The sequence below is a fragment of the Siphateles boraxobius genome, unplaced genomic scaffold (assembly GCF_051911475.1).
Source record: "Siphateles boraxobius isolate OS27281-9 unplaced genomic scaffold, OSU_SipBor_1 77, whole genome shotgun sequence".
Taxonomy (NCBI): domain Eukaryota; kingdom Metazoa; phylum Chordata; class Actinopteri; order Cypriniformes; family Leuciscidae; genus Siphateles; species Siphateles boraxobius.
Window position 1 is genome coordinate 6,177,096 of NW_027509205.1, and position 13,930 is coordinate 6,191,025.

At 47.7% G+C, this 13,930-nt stretch overlaps 10 non-coding genes across 10 annotated transcripts; all 10 read right to left on the reverse strand.

Moving 5' to 3' along the window:
* Nucleotides 1–5,334: 5,334 nt before the first annotated feature.
* Nucleotides 5,335–5,498, reverse strand: LOC143726766 (U1 spliceosomal RNA). Its single transcript, XR_013198998.1, has one exon. It is a non-coding gene; the product is annotated as a U1 spliceosomal RNA (small nuclear RNA).
* A 424-nt stretch (nucleotides 5,499–5,922) lies between these two features.
* LOC143727138 (U2 spliceosomal RNA) lies at nucleotides 5,923–6,113 on the reverse strand. Its single transcript, XR_013199346.1, has one exon. It is a non-coding gene; the product is annotated as a U2 spliceosomal RNA (small nuclear RNA).
* A 1,128-nt stretch (nucleotides 6,114–7,241) lies between these two features.
* LOC143726767 (U1 spliceosomal RNA) lies at nucleotides 7,242–7,405 on the reverse strand. Its single transcript, XR_013198999.1, has one exon. It is a non-coding gene; the product is annotated as a U1 spliceosomal RNA (small nuclear RNA).
* Nucleotides 7,406–7,839: 434 nt separating this feature from the next.
* Nucleotides 7,840–8,030, reverse strand: LOC143727139 (U2 spliceosomal RNA). Its single transcript, XR_013199347.1, has one exon. It is a non-coding gene; the product is annotated as a U2 spliceosomal RNA (small nuclear RNA).
* Nucleotides 8,031–9,158: 1,128 nt separating this feature from the next.
* On the reverse strand, nucleotides 9,159–9,322 carry LOC143726768 (U1 spliceosomal RNA). Its single transcript, XR_013199000.1, has one exon. It is a non-coding gene; the product is annotated as a U1 spliceosomal RNA (small nuclear RNA).
* A 434-nt stretch (nucleotides 9,323–9,756) lies between these two features.
* Nucleotides 9,757–9,947, reverse strand: LOC143727140 (U2 spliceosomal RNA). The gene has a single exon (XR_013199348.1). It is a non-coding gene; the product is annotated as a U2 spliceosomal RNA (small nuclear RNA).
* Nucleotides 9,948–11,075: 1,128 nt separating this feature from the next.
* On the reverse strand, nucleotides 11,076–11,239 carry LOC143726770 (U1 spliceosomal RNA). Its single transcript, XR_013199002.1, has one exon. It is a non-coding gene; the product is annotated as a U1 spliceosomal RNA (small nuclear RNA).
* A 434-nt stretch (nucleotides 11,240–11,673) lies between these two features.
* Nucleotides 11,674–11,864, reverse strand: LOC143727142 (U2 spliceosomal RNA). The gene has a single exon (XR_013199350.1). It is a non-coding gene; the product is annotated as a U2 spliceosomal RNA (small nuclear RNA).
* Nucleotides 11,865–12,992: 1,128 nt separating this feature from the next.
* LOC143726771 (U1 spliceosomal RNA) lies at nucleotides 12,993–13,156 on the reverse strand. The gene has a single exon (XR_013199003.1). It is a non-coding gene; the product is annotated as a U1 spliceosomal RNA (small nuclear RNA).
* A 434-nt stretch (nucleotides 13,157–13,590) lies between these two features.
* LOC143727488 (U2 spliceosomal RNA) lies at nucleotides 13,591–13,780 on the reverse strand. Its single transcript, XR_013199507.1, has one exon. It is a non-coding gene; the product is annotated as a U2 spliceosomal RNA (small nuclear RNA).
* Nucleotides 13,781–13,930: the final 150 nt, after the last annotated feature.

A 13,930-nucleotide genomic window follows, 5' to 3' on the forward strand; every position in this document is an offset into this window, starting at 1 on the left:
CCTTTCCCGCCATTCTCTTTTTTCTTTTTGACGACCTCCCTCTTTAGTCGTTCCCACTTGGACCCCCACAGGAAATAAAATACCGCCCTCTCCAGGTTGGCCAGGAATCGTCTTGGGGGACTAAAAACAGAACAGACAAGTAAAATCAGTGGTAAAATCACAGCTTTAAAAATTAAAATCTTGCCTTCAAACGTCAATTGTCTCAGTCCCCAAAAGCCCAGTCTTTGCCTGACTTTCCCTAACATGTCAGTCCAGTTTCCTTGTCCTCCACCCTCTCTGTCAAATTTTACACCTAAAATTTTCAAATCATTGTCTTTAAAATCCAAATCTAGTCCAACTGTGTCCACGTTCCCCCACGGCCCGAAGAGCTGGGCCTCGGACTTACTCCTATTGAGCTTGGCGCCCGAGGCCCGACCGTACCAGTCAGTCAAGTCCATTGCTCTTCGTACTGATAAAAGGTCAGTCGCTAAAAGGGTCACGTCATCCATATATAAAACACAGGTCGCCGTCAGTCCACCAGTCCCTGGGATGTCTAGTCCTTTAATCCATTTATCCCTTCTCAAGATTTGTGCCAGTGGCTCAATACAAGCCACATACAGAAGGGGAGATAAAGGACACCCCTGACGGACGCCGCTGTAGAGTTTTACAGCTTTGGATAAATGCCCGTTAACCAAAATTCTGCTAGACAGATCGTTGTACAGCAGTCCCACCCAGGCTATAAACCTCCCAGGAAACCCCATTTTTTCCAGTACCTGGAACAGGTACTGGTGCGAGACGCGATCAAAGGCTTTTTCGAAATCTAAATTTAGGACTACTAGCCGAATGTTTCTGTCTCTCGCAAAACAGATGGCGTCTCTGATCAGTACCAGGCTGTCCGTGATCTTCCTGCCGGGCACAGCGCATGCTTGATCCAGGTGGATTACGTCCTCTAAAACAGTCGACATACGTGTAGCTAAAATCTTACTAAAAAGTTTACAATCATAATTTAAAAGAGTGATTGGTCGCCAGTTTCTCAGGTCAGTCTTGTCCCCTTTTTTGTATAGTAATGTAACTATCCCTACTCTAAAGCTGTCTGGAAGTCTGTCAAGAGTCTCAAGTTCTTTAAAAACTGTCAATAAGTCGTGTGCTAAAATGTCCCAGAAAGTCAGATAAAACTCAAAGGGGAGTCCATCCAAGCCTGGGGACTTCCCCTTTTTAAAACCTTTTAGCGCTTTGTGCATTTCTAAAAGAGTAAAATCTTGGGATAAAAGCACATCTGGACTCTTTACCTTTTTGTCTAAAAACCCTAAAACTTCCTCTAAGATGCCATTGTGTACCTCTTTAGTGCTGTATAAATTATTGTAAAAACTTTCAATTTCCCCTAAAATCAGATCTGTTGTATTTACCTCCCCACCTGTAAAAGTTTTTAAAGTATTAATTGACCCTCCCCGTGTTATTGTCTTTTTAAAAAAATATCTAGTACACTTTTCCCCTTCTTCTATTTCTCTCTCCTTACATCTTAAAATGACACCTTTAGTCTTTGTTTCGGACAAATCTGACATTTCTTTCTTTACTTCTTTAATTTCTTCTGTAAAATCCAATCCACTGTTTAAAAGGTTAAAATATCTCTGCAGTCTTTTTTGCAGCCCCATCATGCGTCTTTTTTCTTTATTCTTTTTTTCTTTTCCAATTTGTTTAAAAAACCGTCCTGTCCTTTGTTTCACCATCTCCCACCACTGTGCACGTGAGTCGAAAAAGTCTTGGAGGGTCTGCCATTGGCTGAACTGCTCCCTATATTCACTAATCACTTCCTCATCCTCTAATAGGGAGCAGTTCAGCTTCCACAGCCCTCCCCCTACGGTCACACCCGTGGGTAGTGAAAGGGTGCAGGAGAGCATCATGTGATCAGAAAAGAAGAGGGGGCTCAATGTAGCATCGGTCGGCGGGCAGTCCCTTGTAAAAACATAGTCAATTCGAGAGGCTCTGGCGCCATCACCACTGAACCAGGTGAAGCCCTCCTCTCTTTGATGCATTGTTTTAAAGCAGTCAACTAACTTAAAATCTTTGACTATATTTTGTAATAAAACCGATGTCTTGTCGACCTTAAAATCCTCTCCTACCCTCTTTCTATCCTGTCTTGATAAAACACAATTAAAATCCCCTGCTACCACTAGGGGAGCCCTCCCGAGCATGTGGGGCTGCAGGTCTTCTAAAAGCTCATACCTGTTGTTTTTACCTGTAAAACCATACACATTTAAAATGTTAAAATCCTTACCTAAAAAAGTCAGATTAGCTAAAATTGCCCGCCCATCCCTCACCACAGTGCTGCCCTTCACCAAAACATGGGGATTTTTTACTAAAATAGCAACACCGTCATTTTTGTTAAAATTGGACCCACTCCAGATGGAAAGTCCTGGGGTCCAAATCTCCTCCCACTTCCTGTAATTTGTTAAAAAAGGCAGACCACATTCTTGCAATAAAAACACATCTGACTTAAAAGATTTTAAAAAGGATAACACACTCTGTGCTCGTATATTGCTCTTCACACTTCTCACATTGATTGTGGAGATAGTGAGAGCCATGAGCAGTATGGTTAAAAGGGTATGAGACATTTAAAAGCAACCAAGGGACTACAGAGGTATAATTAAAATCATGTTATTTCTTGTTGCACTTGCCTTCCCTTTTCCCCAGATGAGCTGGGATCAGGGGGGCAAGTGCTTGACGCCTCAGGGCTCGCAGAGAAGGCCTCTTGCGAATCCTTTGGCGATGATGTTCTTAGCTTGAAATGCAGAAAAGAGACTTCATTAGGAGATTCTGCGGGCCACATACGGTCTAGATCTTCCATGGGGGAACTATCTAGCCGATGCGCTACCCGCAGCTTTTTCTCCTCTGTTTGAACCAGAGGAGATCTCGCAGTTCTTTTCTGCACTTGAGCATTGGGGAGCGAAACATCTGTTTCACTCCCACTCGTGGACACACTAACCTCAGACACGGTTACTAGGGAGGAAGCCATTTCCTCCTCTTCATCCTCCATACTGTCTTCTTTTTCAATTTCATTTTGAGGATTGGCTTCCTCCCCCTCACCAACTGCCAGAATTGACTCCGCCCCTGTGGCCGCCCCACTTCCTCCTTCCTGTCCAATCCCTGAGGCTGGCTGGGGGTTTGAATTTCCCGCCGAAACCTCGGGGCCCGCCTCCTCAATTGTTTGTTCTTTGGGTGGGGCGGCCATTTTGTTGCTTTTTAACTTGTTGGCAAAACTTTTAGGGCAGTCTCTGTAGAGATGGGATGATTCTCCACAGAGGTTGCACTTTCTGCCATTTTGGCACTCTTCAAAAATGTGCCCAATTTCTCTGCACTTCCTACACACTACTTCTTGGCATGCCTCGGCGAGATGTCCAAGTTTGCCACACTTGCGGCATAGCTTGGGCATCCCTTGGTAATGGATGTAGCCTCTATTCTCTCCCAACACAATCATAGAAGGTATTTGACTCAGGCCATGGTAGCTGTTGGGATCTGCCCATTGTTTAATGGGCACTCTCCACGCACAGCTCCAGATACCGTCTTCATCTAAAACCTTGACTGGTTGTCCACGAATAGAGCAATATCTTGCCAACCATACAGAAATATCTTCTCCACTAACTGTTTCATTAAACATCCTGACAATCACAACTTTCAGTGAATTATCAGTCAGTTTTTCCACAGTGAACATGGAGAAATTGGCTTTACACATTTCAAATCGAGTCCAAAAAGTACTTAGCATGGAAGCAGAAGCAAAACTTACATCAAAGCCATGATTCAGGGGCAGAGTCAACAGGCAGTTTATGTCCACAACCTTAAAACCGAGTAACTGTTGGATGCACTTCCTAGAAAAGTCCAGCCTGGACATGACCCGGAGAGTGCCATCCTCTTTTGGTTTAAATTTAAAACGCACGCTGTGGTGCCTCCTCATGCCGGCACGAGCAGCCGACATGTTGGAGGCACCACTAGCCTGCTGCGGCTAAAACCCAACAATAAATATACAATAAATAAATTAAAACCTGCTTACCTTAAAACCAGAAGATTCCTCGTAGAACGAGTCGTCAATTAAAAGCCGCTTGTCAATGTACCTCCTGAAGGGTGTGTGTCCCGTGTGACAAGCAACACACGAGACCAAGTCCAACAAGAGGCGATCGCTGTCTCTACCTTAGGACCAGACACTTGATCTTAGCCAAAAGGCCGAGAAGCGATGACACAATGACGCAGAGGCGGGGGAGCCGTCAAAGGCCACGCCCACCTGGGCCGTGGCGAGAGGGTCTAAAGGTCGCCAGCAAACAAGCTCAGCTCACAGCAATACAAGCTCAGCTTGACTGTTGACACCGAAAATGGATCACAGCAGAGCGCACAACACGACACTTTGGAGTGCAACCTGGGATTTTGGACCAACAAACATTCTGCCCTAAAAGTGAGCGGGCAGACCAAAGCGTACGTCGTAGAGACTTGAAACTCTTGAGGGATGGTAGTACCCGCCCGGTCTACAACATCACCAAGGCTCGGCCCAATCGGCCCCAAGGTGGCGCTGCAGCGATCAGAAGTACGAAATGCCTCGTAACTCCTGAACCGTCCGTCGCAGACCCAAGTGTCTTACATCACCGGAATCCTTGGCTCGGGCCGAACAAGACGCAGGCCTCGGATTCGATGGTTGCGCTGGCGAGATTTTCGGGTATTTGGGATTTTGTGAAAAAGCTACTTTTGCACACTAGTCCTAGGTCTTTCGCCCGATCTGACCCAAACCGGTGCAGAAAGATTCCCTGGAGTCTGATTGCCGACAGCGATGGGGAAAAAAGTCGGAATTTCGATTCACGTTGGCGACGGGACGCCAAAACGTTGGGAGTGGGCGAGGCGGGCTTTACTTAAATGGCCATAACTCTCCAACGGAATGAGACAATTACACCCAAGTCGGTACACCTGTGCACGGGCTCAGCCTGTGCTCTGGTGAAAAGGGATGTGGCGACTGGCCACTTGGTGGCGCTGTAAACAGTAAAAACAACAACATGAATACGGCCATAGGCGACTGTATGTCAGGTGATTTTTCACACATGCACAAGGTATTCATACCACATGATAGAACTCCTCATTCGGAACAACTTTGCTTCTAGGACCACTGCTGCCAATAAAAGCGCTGGTTGAATAATGGAGATTATTTGAAGAATGATGAAAAAAAAAACTAAAAAACAGCCCTACTTTTGCAGACTGGTCCTAGGTTGAGAGTTTTACATCTCTCGATCAACCACTGCAGTTCAATTCCCTGGACTTCCTAGGTCGTTAACTACCAGAAGAAGAGGAACTCGAACAATCTGCTCTTTTAACCAGTGTGTCCAGGGGAGAGCGCGAACGCAGTCCCCCACTACCATAAATTATGCAGTCGAGATTCCCACATTTGGGGAATTCGCAGGGGTCAGCACAACCGGAGTGCAATGGCCGAGCCTCGCCCTGGGTGAACCACCTTCCTGATCATGGTGTCTCCCCTGCCAGGTAAGTATGAATTCCCAGGCCTCCCGTCAGAGGCACCGTGTCCCTCTCCGCAATCCTCACCAACGGTCGGACAATCAAACACACACCTGATTCAACTCATCAGCTCATTCGTAAAAACTCCAAGAGATAAGAGAGAGACATCAAAAACCTGCAGAGTCGGGCTCTTTTGCTGTTGTTGTTGTGGATGATGTTGTTTTCATGCTCCGGATCCATGAGCCAAAAATCAATTTCATACGCGGTCACCGGATAGTGGACGAATCAGATGTTAAACGAGATAAGAACAGAGTTGTTGTTTTTTTTTCCCTCTCACACCACCATTACCTGTATAGCATATGATCACCTACAACACCTTTAAAGCACCCATACACGTTACTTCCATTAACACCTGCTGCCACACAAGACTAAAACATCTCTTTCATTGAACACAGTTTTTGGGGGTGCACCGTTCCCAGAAGTACTGCAATACCGGGTCGATGCGTGGAGTGGACGGAGCAAGCCCCTCTTCCATCTCCCAGTTCCAAAAATCAATTTAATATATGGTGCCCGGGTAGGGCACGTATCAGATATTAAACTGATAAGAACAGATACTACACTTGATCTTAGCCAAAAGGCCGAGAAGCGATGACACAATGACGCAGAGGCGGGGGAGCCGTCAAAGGCCACGCCCACCTGGGCCGTGGCGAGAGGGTCTAAAGGTCGCCAGCAAACAAGCTCAGCTCACAGCAATACAAGCTCAGCTTGACTGTTGACACCGAAAATGGATCACAGCAGAGCGCACAACACGACACTTTGGAGTGCAACCTGGGATTTTGGACCAACAAACATTCTGCCCTAAAAGTGAGCGGGCAGACCAAAGCGTACGTCGTAGAGACTTGAAACTCTTGAGGGATGGTAGTACCCGCCCGGTCTACAACATCACCAAGGCTCGGCCCAATCGGCCCCAAGGTGGCGCTGCAGCGATCAGAAGTACGAAATGCCTCGTAACTCCTGAACCGTCCGTCGCAGACCCAAGTGTCTTACATCACCGGAATCCTTGGCTCGGGCCGAACAAGACGCAGGCCTCGGATTCGATGGTTGCGCTGGCGAGATTTTCGGGTATTTGGGATTTTGTGAAAAAGCTACTTTTGCACACTAGTCCTAGGTCTTTCGCCCGATCTGACCCAAACCGGTGCAGAAAGATTCCCTGGAGTCTGATTGCCGACAGCGATGGGGAAAAAAGTCGGAATTTCGATTCACGTTGGCGACGGGACGCCAAAACGTTGGGAGTGGGCGAGGCGGGCTTTACTTAAATGGCCATAACTCTCCAACGGAATGAGACAATTACACCCAAGTCGGTACACCTGTGCACGGGCTCAGCCTGTGCTCAGGTGAAAAGGGATGTGGCGACTGGCCACTTGGTGGCGCTGTAAACAGTAAAAACAACAACATGAATACGGCCATAGGCGACTGTATGTCAGGTGATTTTTCACACATGCACAAGGTATTCATACCACATGATAGAACTCCTCATTCGGAACAACTTTGCTTCTAGGACCACTGCTGCCAATAAAAGCGCTGGTTGAATAATGGAGATTATTTGAAGAATGATGAAAAAAAAAACTAAAAAACAGCCCTACTTTTGCAGACTGGTCCTAGGTTGAGAGTTTTACATCTCTCGATCAACCACTGCAGTTCAATTCCCTGGACTTCCTAGGTCGTTAACTACCAGAAGAAGAGGAACTCGAACAATCTGCTCTTTTAACCAGTGTGTCCAGGGGAGAGCGCGAACGCAGTCCCCCACTACCATAAATTATGCAGTCGAGATTCCCACATTTGGGGAATTCGCAGGGGTCAGCACAACCGGAGTGCAATGGCCGAGCCTCGCCCTGGGTGAACCACCTTCCTGATCATGGTGTCTCCCCTGCCAGGTAAGTATGAATTCCCAGGCCTCCCGTCAGAGGCACCGTGTCCCTCTCCGCAATCCTCACCAACGGTCGGACAATCAAACACACACCTGATTCAACTCATCAGCTCATTCGTAAAAACTCCAAGAGATAAGAGAGAGACATCAAAAACCTGCAGAGTCGGGCTCTTTTGCTGTTGTTGTTGTGGATGATGTTGTTTTCATGCTCCAAATCCATGAGCCAAAAATCAATTTCATACGCGGCCACCGGATAGTGGACGAATCAGATGTTAAACGAGATAAGAACAGAGTTGTTGTTTTTTTTTCCCTCTCACACCACCATTACCTGTATAGCATATGATCACCTACAACACCTTTAAAGCACCCATACACAGCAATATACGTTACTTCCATTAACACCTGCTGCCACACAAGACTAAAACATCTCTTTCATTGAACACAGTTTTTGGGGGTGCACCGTTCCCAGAAGTACTGCAATACCGGGTCGATGCGTGGAGTGGACGGAGCAAGCCCCTCTTCCATCTCCCAGTTCCAAAAATCAATTTAATATATGGTGCCCGGGTAGGGCACGTATCAGATATTAAACTGATAAGAACAGATACTACACTTGATCTTAGCCAAAAGGCCGAGAAGCGATGACACAATGACGCAGAGGCGGGGGAGCCGTCAAAGGCCACGCCCACCTGGGCCGTGGCGAGAGGGTCTAAAGGTCGCCAGCAAACAAGCTCAGCTCACAGCAATACAAGCTCAGCTTGACTGTTGACACCGAAAATGGATCACAGCAGAGCGCACAACACGACACTTTGGAGTGCAACCTGGGATTTTGGACCAACAAACATTCTGCCCTAAAAGTGAGCGGGCAGACCAAAGCGTACGTCGTAGAGACTTGAAACTCTTGAGGGATGGTAGTACCCGCCCGGTCTACAACATCACCAAGGCTCGGCCCAATCGGCCCCAAGGTGGCGCTGCAGCGATCAGAAGTACGAAATGCCTCGTAACTCCTGAACCGTCCGTCGCAGACCCAAGTGTCTTACATCACCGGAATCCTTGGCTCGGGCCGAACAAGACGCAGGCCTCGGATTCGATGGTTGCGCTGGCGAGATTTTCGGGTATTTGGGATTTTGTGAAAAAGCTACTTTTGCACACTAGTCCTAGGTCTTTCGCCCGATCTGACCCAAACCGGTGCAGAAAGATTCCCTGGAGTCTGATTGCCGACAGCGATGGGGAAAAAAGTCGGAATTTCGATTCACGTTGGCGACGGGACGCCAAAACGTTGGGAGTGGGCGAGGCGGGCTTTACTTAAATGGCCATAACTCTCCAACGGAATGAGACAATTACACCCAAGTCGGTACACCTGTGCACGGGCTCAGCCTGTGCTCAGGTGAAAAGGGATGTGGCGACTGGCCACTTGGTGGCGCTGTAAACAGTAAAAACAACAACATGAATACGGCCATAGGCGACTGTATGTCAGGTGATTTTTCACACATGCACAAGGTATTCATACCACATGATAGAACTCCTCATTCGGAACAACTTTGCTTCTAGGACCACTGCTGCCAATAAAAGCGCTGGTTGAATAATGGAGATTATTTGAAGAATGATGAAAAAAAAAACTAAAAAACAGCCCTACTTTTGCAGACTGGTCCTAGGTTGAGAGTTTTACATCTCTCGATCAACCACTGCAGTTCAATTCCCTGGACTTCCTAGGTCGTTAACTACCAGAAGAAGAGGAACTCGAACAATCTGCTCTTTTAACCAGTGTGTCCAGGGGAGAGCGCGAACGCAGTCCCCCACTACCATAAATTATGCAGTCGAGATTCCCACATTTGGGGAATTCGCAGGGGTCAGCACAACCGGAGTGCAATGGCCGAGCCTCGCCCTGGGTGAACCACCTTCCTGATCATGGTGTCTCCCCTGCCAGGTAAGTATGAATTCCCAGGCCTCCCGTCAGAGGCACCGTGTCCCTCTCCGCAATCCTCACCAACGGTCGGACAATCAAACACACACCTGAATCAACTCATCAGCTCATTCGTAAAAACTCCAAGAGATAAGAGAGAGACATCAAAAACCTGCAGAGTCGGGCTCTTTTGCTGTTGTTGTTGTGGATGATGTTGTTTTCATGCTCCGGATCCATGAGCCAAAAATCAATTTCATACGCGGCCACCGGATAGTGGACGAATCAGATGTTAAACGAGATAAGAACAGAGTTGTTGTTTTTTTTTCCCTCTCACACCACCATTACCTGTATAGCATATGATCACCTACAACACCTTTAAAGCACCCATACACAGCAATATACGTTACTTCCATTAACACCTGCTGCCACACAAGACTAAAACATCTCTTTCATTGAACACAGTTTTTGGGGGTGCACCGTTCCCAGAAGTACTGCAATACCGGGTCGATGCGTGGAGTGGACGGAGCAAGCCCCTCTTCCATCTCCCAGTTCCAAAAATCAATTTAATATATGGTGCCCGGGTAGGGCACGTATCAGATATTAAACTGATAAGAACAGATACTACACTTGATCTTAGCCAAAAGGCCGAGAAGCGATGACACAATGACGCAGAGGCGGGGGAGCCGTCAAAGGCCACGCCCACCTGGGCCGTGGCGAGAGGGTCTAAAGGTCGCCAGCAAACAAGCTCAGCTCACAGCAATACAAGCTCAGCTTGACTGTTGACACCGAAAATGGATCACAGCAGAGCGCACAACACGACACTTTGGAGTGCAACCTGGGATTTTGGACCAACAAACATTCTGCCCTAAAAGTGAGCGGGCAGACCAAAGCGTACGTCGTAGAGACTTGAAACTCTTGAGGGATGGTAGTACCCGCCCGGTCTACAACATCACCAAGGCTCGGCCCAATCGGCCCCAAGGTGGCGCTGCAGCGATCAGAAGTACGAAATGCCTCGTAACTCCTGAACCGTCCGTCGCAGACCCAAGTGTCTTACATCACCGGAATCCTTGGCTCGGGCCGAACAAGACGCAGGCCTCGGATTCGATGGTTGCGCTGGCGAGATTTTCGGGTATTTGGGATTTTGTGAAAAAGCTACTTTTGCACACTAGTCCTAGGTCTTTCGCCCGATCTGACCCAAACCGGTGCAGAAAGATTCCCTGGAGTCTGATTGCCGACAGCGATGGGGAAAAAAGTCGGAATTTCGATTCACGTTGGCGACGGGACGCCAAAACGTTGGGAGTGGGCGAGGCGGGCTTTACTTAAATGGCCATAACTCTCCAACGGAATGAGACAATTACACCCAAGTCGGTACACCTGTGCACGGGCTCAGCCTGTGCTCTGGTGAAAAGGGATGTGGCGACTGGCCACTTGGTGGCGCTGTAAACAGTAAAAACAACAACATGAATACGGCCATAGGCGACTGTATGTCAGGTGATTTTTCACACATGCACAAGGTATTCATACCACATGATAGAACTCCTCATTCGGAACAACTTTGCTTCTAGGACCACTGCTGCCAATAAAAGCGCTGGTTGAATAATGGAGATTATTTGAAGAATGATGAAAAAAAAAACTAAAAAACAGCCCTACTTTTGCAGACTGGTCCTAGGTTGAGAGTTTTACATCTCTCGATCAACCACTGCAGTTCAATTCCCTGGACTTCCTAGGTCGTTAACTACCAGAAGAAGAGGAACTCGAACAATCTGCTCTTTTAACCAGTGTGTCCAGGGGAGAGCGCGAACGCAGTCCCCCACTACCATAAATTATGCAGTCGAGATTCCCACATTTGGGGAATTCGCAGGGGTCAGCACAACCGGAGTGCAATGGCCGAGCCTCGCCCTGGGTGAACCACCTTCCTGATCATGGTGTCTCCCCTGCCAGGTAAGTATGAATTCCCAGGCCTCCCGTCAGAGGCACCGTGTCCCTCTCCGCAATCCTCACCAACGGTCGGACAATCAAACACACACCTGATTCAACTCATCAGCTCATTCGTAAAAACTCCAAGAGATAAGAGAGAGACATCAAAAACCTGCAGAGTCGGGCTCTTTTGCTGTTGTTGTTGTGGATGATGTTGTTTTCATGCTCCGGATCCATGAGCCAAAAATCAATTTCATACGCGGCCACCGGATAGTGGACGAATCAGATGTTAAACGAGATAAGAACAGAGTTGTTGTTTTTTTTTCCCTCTCACACCACCATTACCTGTATAGCATATGATCACCTACAACACCTTTAAAGCACCCATACACAGCAATATACGTTACTTCCATTAACACCTGCTGCCACACAAGACTAAAACATCTCTTTCATTGAACACAGTTTTTGGGGGTGCACCGTTCCCAGAAGTACTGCAATACCGGGTCGATGCGTGGAGTGGACGGAGCAAGCCCCTCTTCCATCTCCCAGTTCCAAAAATCAATTTAATATATGGTGCCCGGGTAGGGCACGTATCAGATATTAAACTGATAAGAACAGATACTACACTTGATCTTAGCCAAAAGGCCGAGAAGCGATGACACAATGACGCAGAGGCGGGGGAGCCGTCAAAGGCCACGCCCACCTGGGCCGTGGCGAGAGGGTCTAAAGGTCGCCAGCAAACAAGCTCAGCTCACAGCAATACAAGCTCAGCTTGACTGTTGACACCGAAAATGGATCACAGCAGAGCGCACAACACGACACTTTGGAGTGCAACCTGGGATTTTGGACCAACAAACATTCTGCCCTAAAAGTGAGCGGGCAGACCAAAGCGTACGTCGTAGAGACTTGAAACTCTTGAGGGATGGTAGTACCCGCCCGGTCTACAACATCACCAAGGCTCGGCCCAATCGGCCCCAAGGTGGCGCTGCAGCGATCAGAAGTACGAAATGCCTCGTAACTCCTGAACCGTCCGTCGCAGACCCAAGTGTCTTACATCACCGGAATCCTTGGCTCGGGCCGAACAAGACGCAGGCCTCGGATTCGATGGTTGCGCTGGCGAGATTTTCGGGTATTTGGGATTTTGTGAAAAAGCTACTTTTGCACACTAGTCCTAGGTCTTTCGCCCGATCTGACCCAAACCGGTGCAGAAAGATTCCCTGGAGTCTGATTGCCGACAGCGATGGGGAAAAAAGTCGGAATTTCGATTCACGTTGGCGACGGGACGCCAAAACGTTGGGAGTGGGCGAGGCGGGCTTTACTTAAATGGCCATAACTCTCCAACGGAATGAGACAATTACACCCAAGTCGGTACACCTGTGCACGGGCTCAGCCTGTGCTCTGGTGAAAAGGGATGTGGCGACTGGCCACTTGGTGGCGCTGTAAACAGTAAAAACAACAACATGAATACGGCCATAGGCGACTGTATGTCAGGTGATTTTTCACACATGCACAAGGTATTCATACCACATGATAGAACTCCTCATTCGGAACAACTTTGCTTCTAGGACCACTGCTGCCAATAAAAGCGCTGGTTGAATAATGGAGATTATTTGAAGAATGATGAAAAAAAAAACTAAAAAACAGCCCTACTTTTGCAGACTGGTCCTAGGTTGAGAGTTTTACATCTCTCGATCAACCACTGCAGTTCAATTCCCTGGACTTCCTAGGTCGTTAACTACCAGAAGAAGAGGAACTCGAACAATCTGCTCTTTTAACCAGTGTGTCCAGGGGAGAGCGCGAACGCAGTCCCCCACTACCATAAATTATGCAGTCGAGATTCCCACATTTGGGGAATTCGCAGGGGTCAGCACAACCGGAGTGCAATGGCCGAGCCTCGCCCTGGGTGAACCACCTTCCTGATCATGGTGTCTCCCCTGCCAGGTAAGTATGAATTCCCAGGCCTCCCGTCAGAGGCACCGTGTCCCTCTCCGCAATCCTCACCAACGGTCGGACAATCAAACACACACCTGATTCAACTCATCAGCTCATTCGTAAAAACTCCAAGAGATAAGAGAGAGACATCAAAAACCTGCAGAGTCGGGCTCTTTTGCTGTTGTTGTTGTGGATGATGTTGTTTTCATGCTCCGGATCCATGAGCCAAAAATCAATTTCATACGCGGTCACCGGATAGTGGACGAATCAGATGTTAAACGAGATAAGAACAGAGTTGTTGTTTTTTTTTCCCTCTCACACCACCATTACCTGTATAGCATATGATCACCTACAACACCTTTAAAGCACCCATACACAGCAATATACGTTACTTCCATTAACACCTGCTGCCACACAAGACTAAAACATCTCTTTCATTGAACACAGTTTTTGGGGGTGCACCGTTCCCAGAAGTACTGCAATACCGGGTCGATGCGTGGAGTGGACGGAGCAAGCCCCTCTTCCATCTCCCAGTTCCAAAAATCAATTTAATATATGGTGCCCGGGTAGGGCATGTATCAGATATTAAACTGATAAGAACAGATTTTTTTTTTTTATTTTTTTATTTTTTTTTATTATATTATTTCTCATACATTCTACATATATCCATCACATTACAATTCAAACAAATTTTTCCACCTTTCTCTAGCAGCATGTTTGCCCCACCTTTGACAATCCCACCTAATCCTTCCCCTTAATTCAGCCTCCACACCCCGTATTACTCCCTCTGC